The sequence below is a fragment of the Xenopus laevis genome, chromosome 4L (assembly GCF_017654675.1).
Source record: "Xenopus laevis strain J_2021 chromosome 4L, Xenopus_laevis_v10.1, whole genome shotgun sequence".
NCBI classification, from domain to species: Eukaryota; Metazoa; Chordata; class Amphibia; order Anura; family Pipidae; genus Xenopus; species Xenopus laevis.
Window position 1 is genome coordinate 25,510,952 of NC_054377.1, and position 18,227 is coordinate 25,529,178.

Below are 18,227 nucleotides of genomic sequence, written 5' to 3' on the forward strand. Positions count from 1 at the left end.
TGGAAATATGGGTTTATAATTGCAAAATCTAGGTCAGGTGATGAAGGAAAGGGAATAATACTTTTGTAAATTCAAATAGGAGGACAGAAGGACAATATGCAGGATGACTGCCAATGTGCAATTTATTGCTATCCACACGACATGTTTCGGGCGTCACAGGCCCTTTTTCAAGTGTGAAATACAAGTGCAATGCAAGACAAATAAATAACCACAGGGGGTGTGTTACCCGCCCCCACACGACATAGAGGTTAACAAGTGTAATTAAGAAATATTGAATCCGTATTTAAAGAGATAGTGCAATGTTACAATTGTCCTTTTGTAACTATCAAATCCTATAGCCTGATGCACACAATAATGTCCCAACGTGTACCTGAAATATTATTAAAAGTGATAATAGTTATAAAATGTAATTATAAAAATATTAAATGAGTAAAAGACTTGAAAAGGTTGTTAGAAAAGTACTGCTCTATATAAGCCTACTTAACTACACATATGATGCTCAATATGTATTAATCATAGGCTATACTTGCTACTTAATATACTCAATGCATTTTACTAAATTTTCTTACCCACAGTAGAAAAAATGCGGAATTATTCAGAACCTGGAAAAAAGGAAAGATATACATAAGATAATCTTATTACAGAAAAGGAGGTAAACTCCAATAGTCATTAAGACCCATGGGTGACATAGTATTTAGCTTTTTTATCCAAAGCGCTTCAAGTTGTAACAACAGTTTGGCAAGATTTCCTCCTCTTTTAGGTAATTTTACATGTTCCAGTGCCAACCATTTTAATTGTATGTGATTATGACCATGGGAGGCGAAATGTCTGGATACCGGGGTATCGGACTGAGTTCCTGTTTTAAAATTCCTGATATTACCCCTGTGTTCTTTTATACGCTCTTTCACTGCTCTGCTGGTTTGGCCTATATACGCTAATCCACAAGGGCATTTTAACATGTAGATCACATTTTTTGTTTCACATGTACAGAAATCCCTTAACCGGATGGCGTTACCTTTTGTGGGATGGCACAGTACCTCCAGTATTTTAGAATATGTTTCCTGAATGGACCCTGAAAAATATTGGCAAAGGAGGGGGCTACCGATGCACCCATAGACGTGCCCTGGCGCTGCCAATAGTACCTATCATCGAACTTGAAATAGTTCCTATGTAGTACTAAAGTCAGGCAGTCTAAAAGGAAGTAGATAAGATGGTGTTCGATATTAGTTTCCAATAGAGTTTCTTCTATATACGTAATTCCCACATTTTGGGGAATGGACGTATATAGGCTTTGTATGTCTATACTGCAAAGGCATATCTCTTGGCTATTCGGTAAGATTATATCTTGGAGTTGCCTGAGTAGATCAGTTGTATCAACCAGACATGTGGATATATTACGTACAATAGGCTGGAGGTACTGGTCCACAAATTTTGATAATGGTTCTAGTATAGAACCAATGCCTGAAATAATCGGGCGCCCTGGTGGATCAGTCAATGTTTTATGGATTTTAGGAAGCAGATATAGGATAGGTGTGTGTTCTGTAGTTAGGAATTCTTTAGTATTGGAATTAATGATCCCATTTTCCCATGCCTCAGATATCAGATTATCCACTTCACGTTTAATGGACAGGACTGGATCTGTTGGGATCAGTTCATAGTGCTCTGATACAGACAATTGTCTGTTAGCTTCCCTCATATATTGTGATGTATTCATTACAACAATCGCACCACCTTTATCTGCTGGCCTAATTGTAACTTCTGGGTTGTTGGTTAATGAGTGTAAAGCCTCCTTTTCCTTTTTTGTAAGATTATTGAGTGATCTAATATTACCCTTGGTGTCCCATATTTTTTGGACCTCCTGCCTTATCACATTTTCAAAAGTAATAATAGCTGCGTTATCCATTATTGGGTTAAAATTACTGGGCTTTTTCAATTGCATGGTGTCTTTAGGTTTACCAGTGTCTAGTTCAATTTCCCAATCATAAAAATTCAATCATATATGCTGTTCTCATAATACGGTACATATCCCAGGCCCTTGTTTAACAGGGCGGATTCCATAGCAGTCAATGAGTATGAAGAAATGTTTATGCATAATACTTTTAATTGGACCATTTCACAACCTGATACCTCACATACATACTCACATGTTTCTTACATGCGTTCCTTCCACTGGCAGATTAAGAGAACATTCGCAACAGCCCAGTTCCCTTCTCCCCGGGGCTAATGTTGCATCCTTGCAACTTAATACCTAATAAAAAATACCCGTGTATAAAAAAAAAATCACACTCTCTGGACAAAGCATAATTTTGTCTTAATTTGGATCCCTGGTAGGACCTCATCATAAATATGCAGCTTTCACTAGGCAGATTATAAATATGAGCATGAAATTCTCCAAAGATGTGCAACTCAGAAGCGTCCTGATAAATCTACACATCTAGCCAAGTAAGGCTACTTAAAGGGGTAGTTTAGCTTTAAGTTAACTTTTAGAATATTATAGATTAGAATCAAATTATTATTATTATTTTTTTTTTTAGTCTTTTAACTATTTTCCTTCTTCTTTTGGTTCTTTCCAGCTTTCAAATGGGGTTTACTGATCCCATATAAAAAACAAATTTATAGCCATTGCTACTTTTCATAACTCATTTTTCTATTCAGGCCTCTCCTATTCATATTCCAGTCTCTTATTCAAATCAATGTATGGTTGCTAGTAATTTTGAAACTAGCAAACCGACTGCTGAAATTGCAAACTGGAGAGCTGCTGAATAAAAGGCTGAATAACTCAAAAAACACAAATTCTAAAAAATGACAGCAAATTGTCTCAGAATATCACTCTCTACATCATAGTAAACGTTATCTCAAAAGTGAACAACTCCTTTAATATTTATGGCAAATCCTGTTTGCTCGGAAAAACATTTGCAGGCTGAATCTTCTGTCCTTCTGGCATTTATTTTTGGAATCGTGCGAGAACTGACTGGCGAAAAAATGTAAGGTTTTACAACAAACAAATTGGAAAGACTATTTGATCTGAATGTACAAGAACAACTGATTGCAAAGGCTATAAAATGGCAGGGCCGGAACTAGGGGTCGGCAGAGTAGGCACGTGCCTAGGGCGCAAAGCTGGAGGGCGCCAGGCACGCACTTTCTGTGCCTCTCAAACCCCCTAGTCCAGTCCACGCTCTGGCCAACGTGTGCAATATTTGTTTTGCGCATGCGCACTGGCGTTTTTTCACGCATGCGCACTCACGTATTGGGCGCTTTGCCCGGCCAGGCTGCCTAGGGCGCCTGGCCGGGTCGGCCCGGCACTGTAAAATGGCAAGATGAACTCTAGTTCTATGAAGTATTTGATATTAAGCTATGCCATATTTTTTTTGTTGTTCATATAAATTCATTACCTTTTTCTTCATATGAATGGTCTATGAAGCACTAGGAATAAATGAAGTTGTTTCTGACAGCATATTAAAGCTGGGTGGTTGTTGTTGCTTTGATATTGATATAGGGTTTAATTGCAAAATCTAGGTCAGATGATGAAGGAAAGGTAACAATACTTTTTTTTTAATTATTTTTTTAATTTACTTTATAAATACAGTGATTTACAGTAGCCCTGTCCATTTTCCCTCGCACATAAAACTGACATACATTTGCTCTAAAATCATACACATGTCTGGAATTGTTAACAGTACAGTTTACATGGCAAGTTTACTGTGGAGAAAAAGAACACCAGGAACAAGAAAAAGAAGAGAGGGGAAATGCCAAAACGAACATAAGCAATGTGTAACACTATTTTGGCCTATATGAGACCAACTGGGTTAATGTCCAGCCAGGTCTATAGAGCATGGGCTACATTTGACTCTAACACTTAAGGCAGGGCCTTCACTAAGTGGAAGCGATGAAGGTATGGTGTAGTGCAACAACTCCCATAGGCTACTGTTCAGAAGAAAAAAAAAGGATACAAGGAGGTGCCTGCAATTAAACAGAACAGAAAGTTTATTTGTCAGAGACAAATGATGCACAGGGTTATTTACAGTCTATAGAGACATATGAAAAAGGGTATTCAAAGGCTAGGACAGTAAATCAGAGATGGAGGTGGTCCCTGAGGATGTAGTCAAGGTAGTACAGCATAACTCTGGATCTCTAGATCTGGGTAGAATGGCTGGGCCTTGGTGCACCCAGGCTCAGTGGGAACATCCAGATGGGTTAGCGACCAGAAGCCAAAGAGGAAGATCCACCCCCAACCAAGCACTATGTTAAAGTGTGGCAGGAAGTGGTCATAAAGCCTCCTGGCCAATAACCGGAATATGTAAATTAACAACTAGATAAATGGACATCTGCTCAGTAACTAGGGAGATAATGAATTGTAGGGATTTAAAGCCATAGGGACATTAGTAAACCTATGGGTCCCTACAAATGCAATAACAAATAAACTGAATTTGTATCCATTGGACTGTGTGTGTCTAATACAGATTATATCTATTGATAAACCTTCTTGGGTCAAAGCAGTCTAGTCATTCATTATCAGGCCTGATAACTAATTGTTATTCCCAGGTAATCCAACTGTCATCCCCTATTGAATTCAGGGATCCTATATCTTTGCCCTTGGCTATATTAGTGAGTCTCTCCATCACCAGATAGTTATCTAGCCTGGTTTTGACCTGTTGGAGGTCAAGTGAATATGTTTTCCAGACCTTCGCTATAGTCTGCTTTGCTGCTGAGAGTTCTTAAATATTTATTCCCATCAACCACTCTCCCATGTATGTGTGCCATATTCTGCCTGTCCTATGATCTTTTTGTGTGTGTCATATTCTGCATGCCCTATTCTCCCTGTGTGTGCCATACTCTGCCTGCCCTATGTTCCCTGTGTGCCATACTCTGCCTGTCCTATGCTCCCTGTGTGTGTCATACTCTGCCTGTCCTATGCTCCCTGTGTGTGCCACACGCTGCCTGCCCTATGCTCCCTTTGTGTGCCATACTCTGCTTGCCCTATGCTCCCTGTGTGTGTCATACTCTAACTGTTCTATGCTCCCTATTAGTGTCATACTCTGCCTTTCCTATGCTCCCTGTGTGTGTCATACTCTGCCTGTCCTATGCTCCCTGTGTGTGCCATACTCTGTCTGCCCTATGCTCCCTTTGTGTGCCATATTCTGCCTTTCCTATGCTCCATATGTGTGTCATACTCTGGGCATGTTCTAATATGACTTAAATATGGGTGATGAGTGATAATCCTGCAGTGAGCACCAAACTCTGCCTTTCGTATGCTCCCTGTGTGTGTCATACTCTGCCTGCTCCATATAGGCATAAGGATTTAAGGGCATGTTCTAATATGATTTTTCACATATGGGTGATGAGTGACCCTGCTGTGAGCACCAAACATTTATTTTTTGGTTTGCTACCACCAATATTGTGCATATGGTCATGTGGTTCTTGTGCTAACATGGGTGTGATTTACAGTGGGTGTGGTATAAAAACAGGGAGTGGTCAACACTGGTTTCCATTATTAGCCCTCCACCACTTAAGGCAGAAAAATCCCAGAACTCTGTACCACTGAAGTTGGACAGCACTGCTCTACATAATATGTCTCATAAATACATTGGGTTAAAGTGATACTGACAGTAAAAATTTTCTTTTCAAAATATTAATCTACATTAAAAGTTACCTATAGGTCATGTTGATCATTTTTCACTGATAGTTCTGCTTTAAGTAATTGTTAGTTCTAAACCAGACTGTTTTGCCAACCTGACTGTCCCAGCTCAGTCTGTCAGTTAGAGTTTCTAATGCTAACCGACTACTGCTGCATCAATATGGCAGCCCCCTCTTGGCAACATGTGGATAAGAAAGGTAATGTAAACTTTATGCAACTTTTCAAATGGTCTTTGTTTTTCCTTTATTTATAGTTTTTTAATTATTTGACTTTTTCTTCTGACTCTTTTCAGCTTTTTAAATGGAGGTCACTGACCCCATCTACAAATGTATTGCCATTGCTACTTTTTATTACTCATCTTTATATTTAGATCATCTCCTATTCATATTCCAGTCTATTATTCAAATCAATGCTTGGTTACTAAGGTAATTTGGACCCTAGCAACCGGGTTGCTGAAATTGCAAACTGGAGAGCTGCTGAATAAAAAGCTAAGTAAATCAAAAACCACAAATAATAAAACATGAAAACAAACTGCAAATCGGAAAAAAAAAGATACAGCTAATTGCAGGCAAATACAATAATGACACGTGTGCAACAGATATTTTGGCAAGAGTACATTGAGTGCTTGATGTTAGAGCAACCTTATAAATATAACTGCAATGCCAGGTGTTAACAAACAATGAAGAAATAAGTTTGGTGTGAGTCACACACTCAGGAAAATGTAGCATTAATTGACAGTATTCAATTTAAGTTAAAATTTAAAGCAGTATTATTCTCTATTTCATTGAACTACTTATGTAGGTCAATGCTATATTTATAGGGAAATTCATAAAGCAACAAAAGTTCTAATTGGGGGGTTGTTGGTTAATTCTTTCTATATAAAATATATAGGGGCACATTTACTAAGGGTCAAAGTGAATTCGAAAATCAAAGTACTGTCTCTTTAAAAAACTTCGACTTCGACACTTCGCCACCTTAAACCTGCCGAATTGCTATGTTAGCCTATGGGGACCTCCTAGAACCTATAGCCAACATTTGGCTAAGTTTTTAGAAGTCAAAGTTTTTTTTTTTTGAAAATCGTTCGATCGATCGATTAAATTGTTCGAACCATTCGATTCGAACAATTTCTACGATCGATCAAATGATTTCTATGATCGATCGAACGATTTTAATTTGATCGAAAACTGCTACATTTAATCCAAAAAAAATACTTCGACTATCGAATTTGTTCAATTCGATGGTCGAATTTCTAATTATGATTGAGGATAAAATCTATTCCATTCACAATAAAATCTTTACATTCCTGACTTACATCCTCATCTTGTGACAGAAAATGTTGTACTGCCGAATTTTCGCAGCTGTTTCGCAAATTTATTCACCGGCAGGAAATCGCGGGAATTTGCAGAGAATTTGCAGGAGGATTCCACGGGTTTAAGGCTACATAGGAGACCAACATTCGGATTGGAGGATGAGATTTTTATGAAAAATTGGAATATAAATTTCACACTTAACTCACGTTTAACATTGATTGGTCAAGACTACCCTCATTTGAAGGCAGCTATTTTTCTTCATTGTAAACTTAAAAGTGAACAAAAAGGGTGTAATATACAGTTTTCTGAAAGAAATACTACACTATGTATTATTTTCTGTTTTTTAATTCCCCCCCCCCCCAACAAGCCAAGGCTTTTTGAGGTGTACAAATTTTGAATACTGTAATCCTTTCTTGTACTGTTAAAGGGCCAACAAACAGTTATAGATTCTTTAAATACATTTGTTTGTGTCATTAGACTTATAAAGATACTAATGTGCCAAATTAAAGGTTTTAAGGCTCTTACAGACGAGTATTTTTACCTGCGCTCCCCTGCGTTCCGGTTTCATGTGTTCAGCCCCAGGGAAGTGCCGAACGCAGGTTGGGACGCAGCATGTTGCATTTTACCTGCGTTTGTTGCTTACATGCGTCTGTGTGAGTACAGCCACATTGAAAAGAATTCAGTGCGTCTACTCCTGCGCTCCCCTGTGGCTGAATGCATGAAACCGGAACCCAGGGGAGCGCAGCTAAAAACATTCCTCTGTAAGAGCCCTAAAGGCTCACCATATAGTTATCCAACTGATGGACTGAACAGTTGTATTTTTGAGTGACCTGGCCATTTAGGAAATGAGTGAAAGCGAACAAGAGCTTTGGCTCCTCTCTCACTTTTTCATCTACTGATGGTGAGCTGAAAATAGACATCGGCATATGAAATATTCAGTCTGGACAGACTGCAGAAAGGATGAAGGTAAAAAGTGGAAAACTTTGTGCAAATACTGCTAATTTTATATTAAATAGATTTTGTTCCTATATGCATTCTGCTAGCATTTCAAAGTCCAATGGAATAAAATTAGTTTTGTTCTAAATGGAGTTGATATGGTTGTCTTGCCGCCATTGTAGGTATAAACCTAAGAGGGAAAAAAAAAGGTAAAGCAAATACAATGATGACAACTGTGCAACAGATATTTTGGCAAGGGTGCATTGAGTGCTTGATGTCAGAGCAACCTTATAAATATAACTGCAATGCCAGGTGTTAAATAAAGAAGAAATAAGTTTGGTGTTGAGCCACACGCTCATGTAGCATTAATTTGACAGTATTCAATTTTAGTTAAAATTTAAAGCAGTATTATTCTCTATGTCATGGAACTACTTATGTAGGTCAATGCTATATTTATAGGGAAATTCTAAAAAAGGTTCATAAGTGAAGTTTACAGCCAAGAAGTCCCAGCCGTGAGACAGCCGTGAAACTAGAAGGTTAGCTTAATCTCCCAAGGACTCCTAGGGGGTAGGGTTGCCACCTGGCTGGTGTTTTACCATAGGGATAAAAAATAAATATATAGGAAGGCCAGTATTTTTTCAAGAAAAGGTGGCAACCCTAATAGGGGGGAATTTACAAATATGTTGGTAAAGGAAAATGTCTTATTTGCGCGGACTCATTCACAGACCAATTTTCTGTCAGTTTTACACCTCTACTGTCAGTTTTCAAAAAATGCCATTAAAAGGTGGACTTGGCTATTCTGTGTTGTATGTAAAGGTTTTGGAGAATTAGTTGAATCAAATCAAAGATTACGTTGCATCCAAATACCCTGAAGTGAATCGATCATCGCCTCCATGTTTGCATGATACTGCTCTTACGAAGCCTATGGAATATATAACCAGTCAAACTTGTTGGAGACATCACTCACAATGCAGGCAGAGGACCTGAGACCCTGAAATAGGGTTGCCACCTGTCCGGTTTTGACCCGGACAGCCTGGTTTTTTGAAGGGCTGTCGGGGTCAAAACTGCCTGTCCGGTTTTACAATTATAAAAACCGGGCAGGATTCCCTATGATTGATGCGGTGATTGGCTAATCGGCATGTCACAGCCCTGCCCCTGATGACACAACCCCACCCTCATTGCATCATGCCCCCCTCCCCATTTCGTTACGACCCCTGCCTAGAGTTAGATGGGCCAAAAGGTGGCAACCCAACCCTGGTAGCCGGCTTCTTCAGCCTCCAACACAAAAGGGGGTCCTTTAGTGAGTTCTGCAAACACACCTGTCAAACAAAATATCATAACATTAAAAAATATCAACATTAATGGACTTATTTATCAAAAATCTGAATTTGTGAAGCTTTAGAGGTTTTTTTCTACTTCGAATATAGTCACAATTTAACAAAAAACTTGAATGATGCTAGTTATTTATTCAAAAATCCGAATATAAAAAACTCAATTGAATACAATGGTTGAAACATTTTTGAGTTTACAAGCTCAGAAAACTCAAATTTTTGTTGCAAAAATTCAAACCTTGTTAAATCACTCCATATATTTTGAAGCCATATCCAGACCTGAGGTAGTTGCATGCTAAATTAATAACGTGGCGTAAGAACCAGGGGAGCAGGAGGTGCAATTGCACCAGGGTCCGCTTCCACCGGAGATCGCGCCGAAGTGTGGCAGAAGGAAACCGTGTGTCTAGCGCATCTAGAGGGATGGAGTCCAAGGTGCACATCCTGAGCTGGACCCGGAAGCAATTAGTTCCGTTACTGATTAATAAAAAATGAAACATTTTCTGTAAACATCTCAATCTATCCTTTATCATTTGAGCTATATTGGAGCTAAGTGGTTTCACCGTAAGCAGTTGCCACAGAACAGAGTAACAGCCACAAGAACAGCATTGTAAGGCATCATGTGTGTTAAAGTCATACTAGTGTCTACTGTGGATCACTGATAGAGTCTTAACTTGTTATAGTGTTACTACTCCCAGGAATCACTTAAACCGGGTTTTCACCTTTGAGTTAACATTTAGTAAGATGTAGAGAGTGATATTCTGAGTCAATTTGCAATTGTCTTTCATTTTGTATAATCTATGGTTTTTGAGTTATTTAGCTTTTTATTCAGCAGTTCTCCAGTTTGCAATTTCTGAAATCTGGTTGCTTGGGTCCAAATTACCCTAGCAACCATGTACTGATTTGAATAAGAGACTGGGATGTGAATAAAGAGAGGGCCCGAATAGAAAGATGAGTAATAAAAGTAGCAATAACAATACATTTTTAACCTTACAGAACATTTTGTTTTAGATGGGGTCAGTGATCCCTATTTGAAAGCCATAAAGAGTAAAGAAAAGTATTTTAAAAAAAAAATGAAGACCAATTGAAAAGTTGCTTAGAATTGGCCATTCTATAACATGCTAAAGTTACCTTAATGGTGAAACACCCCTTTAAGTATAGGCACAAGATGCTTTACATGCTTTCCTTGAAAATGACTGGCACATGAATACGAGGAATTAGCACAGACACCCAGTGCCCACAATTGCATTTAATTGGACAGTGATGACTTTCTTATGTTGGTCTTATTAGCAATTAATGACATGTGGCATCTGGTGGGAAAATGTGTACCAAGTATACCCAGGTTACCCTCTTCCACTTTCAGTGTGAAAAACAGACCTCTACTACTTCAGAAGAGCATGGGTTACACAGGCTCTGTCTTTCAGGTATGACCTTGCTGATGAGGCTGGAAAAAAACTAAATATAGAGTTGAGAGGCTGCTAGATTATATCACTTTGAGATAGATCACATAATAATCAGTGGTTCTTTGGTCCAGACATCCAAATACAGGTATGGGACCTGTTATCCAGAATGCTCGGGACCTGGGTTTTTCTGGATAACTGATCTTTCCATAATTTGGATCTTCATACCTTAAGTCTACTAGAAAATCAGTTAACATTTAAATAAACCCAATAGACTGGTTTTGCTTCCAATAAGGATTAATTATATCTTAGTTGGGATCAAGTACAAAGTACTATTTTATTATTACAGTGAAAAAAGGAAATCAATTAAATTACAAGTGGCTTATTTGGATAAAATTCTATGAGTCTATGGGAGATAACTTTCCCTTAATTCAGAACTGTCTGGATAACAGAATTCCAGAAAATGGATCCCATACCTGTACTAACTACTGCTTCTGTGTCAGCAAGGGGCTACAAAGGAAAGTGCTCAATTATAGCACTCATGTCTTGGAAACCTTTTCCCCCAGAATGATGTAGGGCTCTTTAAAAATATATTGCATAAATCAGCTCAAATGTAAAACCCTGCTTCATCTAAATAAACCATTTTCATAAAAATATACTTTTTTATTTGTATGTGTGATTGAGTAATCCTAAATAGAAAATTGCCATTTTAAGTACTAAGGCCCACCCCCAGTGGTATCATATGATATGATATGATATATATATATTCCAGTTTGGTAAGATTCTTTAATAGGCCACTTAATCTGATATAAATCTCTTATAAACTTCTGGGGGTATAGTTTACTTTAATATACAAGTTACTGAACATCTAGGGGGTTATTTATTAAAAGGAAAGTAAAGTCTAAAATATAATAAGGCTAGAAATGCTGTATTTTGTATACTAAACATAAACATGAACTTACTGTACCACAAGCCTAATCAAACAAATGATTTATGCTTTCAAAGTTGGCCACAGGGGGCTGTCATCTTGTAACTTTGTTAAACATCTATGCAAGACCAAGACTATGCACATGCTCCGTGTGGTCTGGGCTGCTCAGGGATCATCATAAATTATCAAAACGGGGAAACAAACAAAGCTGCTTGAGTTCTGCATGGCTGGGAAGTAAGGTGGGGGCTACCCCTGCTGTTCATAAGTATGATTGTTTCCCTGCAGAGCAGTTAGGGACCGTCTGACAATTACGATTCACAGCAGTAAATGAAGGAAGAATTTCACTGCATACAGTCAGGTTTCTTATATTGGAGATATGTTTCTTTTTCATTAAAGAAAGTAAAAATCAGATTTTATTTTTTTGCCTTTACATGCCCTTTAAAGGACCAGTAACAAAAAAAATGTGTTTCTTTGTAACAAAAAAAAACCCACCAAAACAGTTTTAAACTTTTATTAAGAAATTAAACTTACCGATTCTCTGCATGCGCTCCTCTTCAGAAACGGCGACAGGCAGATGATCCATTGTGCGGCGCTCGATTTCTCCTCCCTGCCTTCTATAGTAGATGGCCAGGGAGGAGAAATCGAGTGCCGCACGATGGATCGTTGCCCTGTTGCTGTTTCTGAAGAGGAGCGCATGCAGAGAATCGGTAAGTAATTTCTTAATAAAAGCATTGCAATTTAAAAGTTTAAGTCTTGGTGGGTTTTTTTTCCGTTACAAAGAAACAAATTTTTATAAAATTTTTTTTATTTTACTGGTCCTTTAAAGTCCGAATGCCAAAAACCAAAGAAATGTGAGTTTTTTTTACTATAAATTTCGAATTTTTAGCAAAAAAAAAACTGAAATTGTTTGAGATTTGTTATACCCCCAGGGATGGCAAAAGTAAAAAATCTAGCATCTCAAACCTGCCGAAGTTATATAAGTCAATGGGAGAGGTCCCTATCCTATTTGGAAGTTTCTGTGGTCTGTGCTGGAATTAGCCTGAAAATCCGAATATTTTGGACTTTTCAGACAAAAATCTAAAAAATTCGGCCTTTTTGAGAAAAAGCCCTACAAAATTGTATATTCAGGTTTTCGTTCGATTTTAATAAATAAGGTCACATAGTGGATTCCAGTTTAGTCGGACATCTTTATTTATATTTATTTGATAAATAACCCCTTAATTTATATTTAATTTTCACTCAGTACATTAGTTCATGAAATGCATCTATGGGTATTTGCACAACTCACATATCAAGCTACAGGACAACTGAAAACCAATTAAACGAGGAAGAAAAAGAGGCAATAGAAGTACAAATTTGGACAGGTAGGGGAATCGTTATTCGGAAATCCATTATCCAGAAAGCTCCAAATTACAGGAAGGCAACCTCTCATAGACTCCATTATAATCAAGTAACTCAAATTTCTAAAAATGATTTCCCTTTTCTCTGTAATCATAATAAAACAGTACCTTGTACTTGATCCCAACCAAGAAACAATGCATCTTTATTAGAGTCAAAACAATCTTATTGGGTTTATTTCACGTTTAAATTATTTTCAGCAGACGTAAGATATGGTGATCCATGTTACGTAAAGATCCCTTATCTGGAAAACCCAAGGTCCCAAGCATTCTGGACAGGTCCGATGCCTATATTACAAAAAAAGGTATGCGCTTTCTGAGGGTTATATTTGTAAGTGCAATGAGAACAACATGTTCTATTGGAAAAAAAGACAGGAATTCAATACTTGATCAGAAAGGAGCACTTTCTAGTTCTTTGATAAGGATTGTGGATGCAAATATATGGCTCATTGCTGAAAGATTTTAAGTTGTGAATGAAGAAAGGGGCTTTACATGTATTTAAAGTTGTATGAACTTTGATACAATGTCGTCATCGCCTGCTGGCATTTGTACGTGTTAAAATCACACTGTTATCAGCATGCTGTTATTAATACATGTCATGGGAATTGAATTGAGTGTGTTTGCTGTAGTGTGTAAACATAGGTTAGTCTCAGTTTCTCCATTCATTTCATTGCAATATGGCTAAAAACAACACAATGCAACAGTGTAGGTTGGTTTATTATCAAAGTTAAGTCATTAAAACTGCACTTACGATAAGCTTCCAAACTAATACTAATTTACCTACAGATAAAATAGCTAAAAATAGATAAGATCTTTTGCGCCTTGTTTGTACAGTAATGTAATGTGTGATAGGATGCACTAGGAGGAGGGGCTACATGACCCAGCTCAGCATCACTAGCGGGGATTCCGTTTGCGTAGCAGATGTATTAGAGCTCACTCAAATATCTGATTCCACTACCAACAAAATCTAACAAAATAACTGACTTTTGCACAAATTCTGCATGTAGAGAGACAGGATTCCTGGTGATTTTAATAGAGTGAGCTCTAATACATCTTCTAAGCAAAAGGAGCCCCCCTATAAGATATATTGGATGTAACTGTCAATGATTATCTGACACCCAACTGCTGCATGAAGAGAGAATGAAGAGAAACAGATGCTGAGAAAGGAAAGCAGTAACAGAACCAACCCATGTGGAAGGAGGAGATGCAAGACATGCCCACACATCCTCTACTCAGATAAAGTAACAATTCAGTAGAGTTACACAATATCTAAAGGTGACAATACACAAGGAGATCGGCTCGTTTGGCAATGTCGCCAAACGAGCGGATATCTCCCCGATATGCCCACATTGAGGTCTTATTCCGCGATTTTTTACCCTACCCGATCGACGATCGGGGAAGCCTATCGTCTGCAGTTTTTATTGGCCCGTATATGGGGGCCTTAAGACCTCTTCACATCCACCAATGTGGTTTATACAATAAGATACACAAAGTATCCAACAGGAGGCATTTACATTTTAACATTTTTAAAAATGAATTCCTTTTCCTCTGTATTAATAAAACAGTACCTTGTATAATTACCAAAAAATGGTATTGGGGTTCTTGTTACATGATTTTCTAGCAGACTTAAGGTATGAAGATCCAAACTATGGAAAGATCTGTTATCCGGAAAAACCCCCAGATCCAAAGCATTCGGAATAAAAGATCCCATACCTGTACTTAGCTCTCATTTTTAATTTTTATAGCCTCATACATAGTTTTTTAAGCAGATTTCCATTCATTTGCATTTGCTTAATAGAAGCAAAGGGGCATTTCTGCTTTCTATACAATATGTTTCCATCAATAAAGGGCGAAGTGACTAACGCGGGGCGAAAATTCACCAGCGTGACGTCATTTCGGTACTTCGGAGATGTACTAACGGCGCTGGCGTAACTTTGCTATCGAAGGAGATAAGACTCTAGCGGTACTTTGCATCCTAACGCCTGGCGAATTTGCGCTCTGGCGAATGGACATTACTACGCAAATTCACTAAGATACGAAGATGCGAATTTTACTGAATGTTACCTCTTGCGCCAGACTTGCCTTCGCCACCTCAGACCAGGCAAAGTGCAATAGATTAGAGTTCCTATAAAAATTGTTGAAAATTTTTCGAACTCCCAAAAACCTCTAGCGTCTTTTACTTTTTCAGGGTGATAGGCTGAAAAAGAACATGATTTTTTTGGGGGGTAAGCAGCTTCCCACTACATTTCCTAACATATGGCACATAAACTATACACTGGACTCATGTGTAGGGCATTATAACAACTTTATTTTATTTTATTAAGGTTCCCTGGCCTTGTGTAATGTATTTGCTGCAACATATACGTCCATTTAACTTTAACTTCCTGCCGTATACAAATTAGGCAACGCTATCGAAACTTCGCTTGGCGCAATAACGCTAGCGCAACTTTGCCAGTGTTCGCGCCCTGGACGCAACTTCGTATTTTAGTGAATTATCGTTGTCCTGGGAAATCTATGACTGACGAAGTGTTGCGCTATGAGCGAAGCCGTCGCTGGGGAATTTTCGGATTTTAGTAAATTTGCCCTTCTCTCTCTCTCTCTAGATATTGTAGATATCCAGAGGGGATGTTTCAGACTTCCAACTAAGGGTAATTAGCCTGAGAGCTTGGACAAATATCTTACTAAGGAGGGTTTTGGATTGTGGTGTGGCTTGTGTCCCAAGCAACTTGACCAAAAGGCAGGAGATGGGATCTAGTGTAAGTTCCAGTACCTCGGAAAGTGTGGCTTGTATGGAGTCCCATTAAGATTGTGTTATTGGGCAGGAAGATAGAGTGTGTAGCAGTGTGCCTTTGTCAGGCTTGTATTTTAGACACATTGGAGAAAGCTCTGGATTCATCATGTGTAATCTAGCCAGGGTGAAATAAGCTCTATGTATCAGACAGAGCTGAAGGATTTTATGTCTGGGGTTGATCAACACTTTGCTAGGGGACTTGAGAGTATATGCCCATTGAGGCTCAGTGATCATACCAACATCTTTTTCTGCACCAATTCTCTTGGTAGTTCCACACCCGCAGCCTTTTCCAGCAACCTGTTTTTCCGCAGGCGGGGTTAAAGGACAAGGATAAGTCTAAAACGGAATAGAAATGCTGTATTTTGTATACTAAACATAAACAAGAACTTACTGCACCACAAGCCTAATCAAACAAATGATTTATGCTTTCAAAGTTGGCCACAGGGGGTCACCATCTTGTAACTTTGTTATACATCTTTGCAAGACTAAGACTGTGCACATGCTCAGTGTGGTCTGGGCTTCTTAGGGATCGTCGTAAATTATCAAAACAAGGAAACAAACAAAGCTGTTGAAGTTCTGAAAGGCTGGGAAGTAAGGCGGGGGCTCCCCCTGCTGTTCATAAGTATGATTGTTTCCCTGCCAGCAGTTAGGGACCGTCTGACAATTCCTATCCACAGCAGTAAATGAAGGGAGAATTTCACTGCGTACAGTCAGGTTTCTTATAAAAACGGTACACATTTTTTAATTGAAGTATATGGGAGATAGGTTTCTTTTTCATTAAAGAAAGTAAAAACTGGATTTTATTTTTTTGCGTTTACATGCCCTTTAAGATAAACTGTAAAACAGCTTTGTGGAACTTACAATGGTGGCTGCTCTGCATACAGAATCAATGTAGCTCTCAGCTATTCTCATTTCTAAAAAGGGCAACTGCAAATGAAAAAAATAGTAATTTGTTACATAAAATGGGTGTTGGACTGACCAACCAGGGCACCAGGAAAAAACTCAAGGATTCCTGGTCTGGTTGGACTTCCCCCCCACACATTGGCAGGCTCTGGAGCACAGGAATATGGCAATAGTCAGCAGCACTCATGGATGGGGGTTGGAATGGTGGGACCTTGACTGGGAGACATGGGGCAGTGGGCAGCTCCCTGGTAGATATAAGAACAGCACTCGATAGTAAAAAACCATATCCCACTGCGACCCCATTCAGGTACAATGAGTAGGAGAAACAATAGCCTACCAGAAAGCAGTTCCATAGTGCAGCACTGGCTCTTTCTGAAAGCACATGACCAGGCAAAATGACCCGAGATGGCTGCCTACACATCTATATTACAACTAAAAAAAAAAACTAGAAATAAAAACGACAACATAAAAATCATGACACAATTCCTTTGAGCATTGTGGAAACAACCCCTTTAACACCAAAATTATTATGCCACCATTTTGTTATTTTTGCACTGGCACTGCACCTGGGTCAAACGGAGTGCATGTTGGGGGTTCACTATTTTTAACAGTAGCAAAAGCTAAATTTGATATTTCTATAGTGAACATTAAAGGGGTGGTTCAACTTTCTGTTAACTTTTAGCATGTTATAGAATGGCCCATTCTAAGCAACTTTTCAATTGGTTGTCATTACTTACTTTTTATAGATTTTTAATGATTTGTCTTTTTCTTCTGGCTCTTTCCAGCTTTCAAATAGGGGTCACTGACCCCTTCTAATAAATGCTCCGTAAGGCTACAAATTTAATGTTATTGCCACTTTTAACAGCTTGTCTTTCTATTGAGGCCCTCTCCTATTAATTTCCAGTCTCTTGTTAAAATCAGTGCATGGTTGCTAGGATAATTTGCACCCGAGCAACCAGATTGCTGAAAATGCAAACTGGAGAGCTGCTGGATAAAAAGCAAAATAGCTCAGAAACTACAAATAATAAAAAATGAAAACCAATTGCATATTGTCTCAGAATATCACTCTTTATATCATACTAAAAGTTAATTTGAAGGTGAACAACCCCTTTCAGGGCTAAAAGTTTATTACTGGCTCAACCTGTAGCGTTAGGGGCTTAGTGTTTTCAAAAAGCGATTTTTCATGCTGCTTTTTATTTCAGGCTACAAAAACATCTAAATTCCTCAATCTTACCGGCAGAAGAGAGCATTACTCCATTATTTATGTCAGATAAGATCAGATGATTTAGGGTATTTGTTACAGACACACTGTCCCATGATTTGATGGGACAGTTCCCAGTTGGAACAGTTGTTTTTGTTTTTTAAATAGACCAATTGCAATACAAATTTCCACGGATTTTGTAACTAGGGATGCAGCGAATCCACTGTTTTGGATTCGGCCGAACCCTCGAATCCTTCGCGAAAGATTTGGGCAAATACCAAAATGAATCCTAATTTGCATATGCAAATTGGGAGTGGGAAGGGGAAACCATTTTTTACTTGTTTTGTGACAAAGCCACATGATTTCCCGTCCGCCCCCAATTTGCATATGCAAATTAG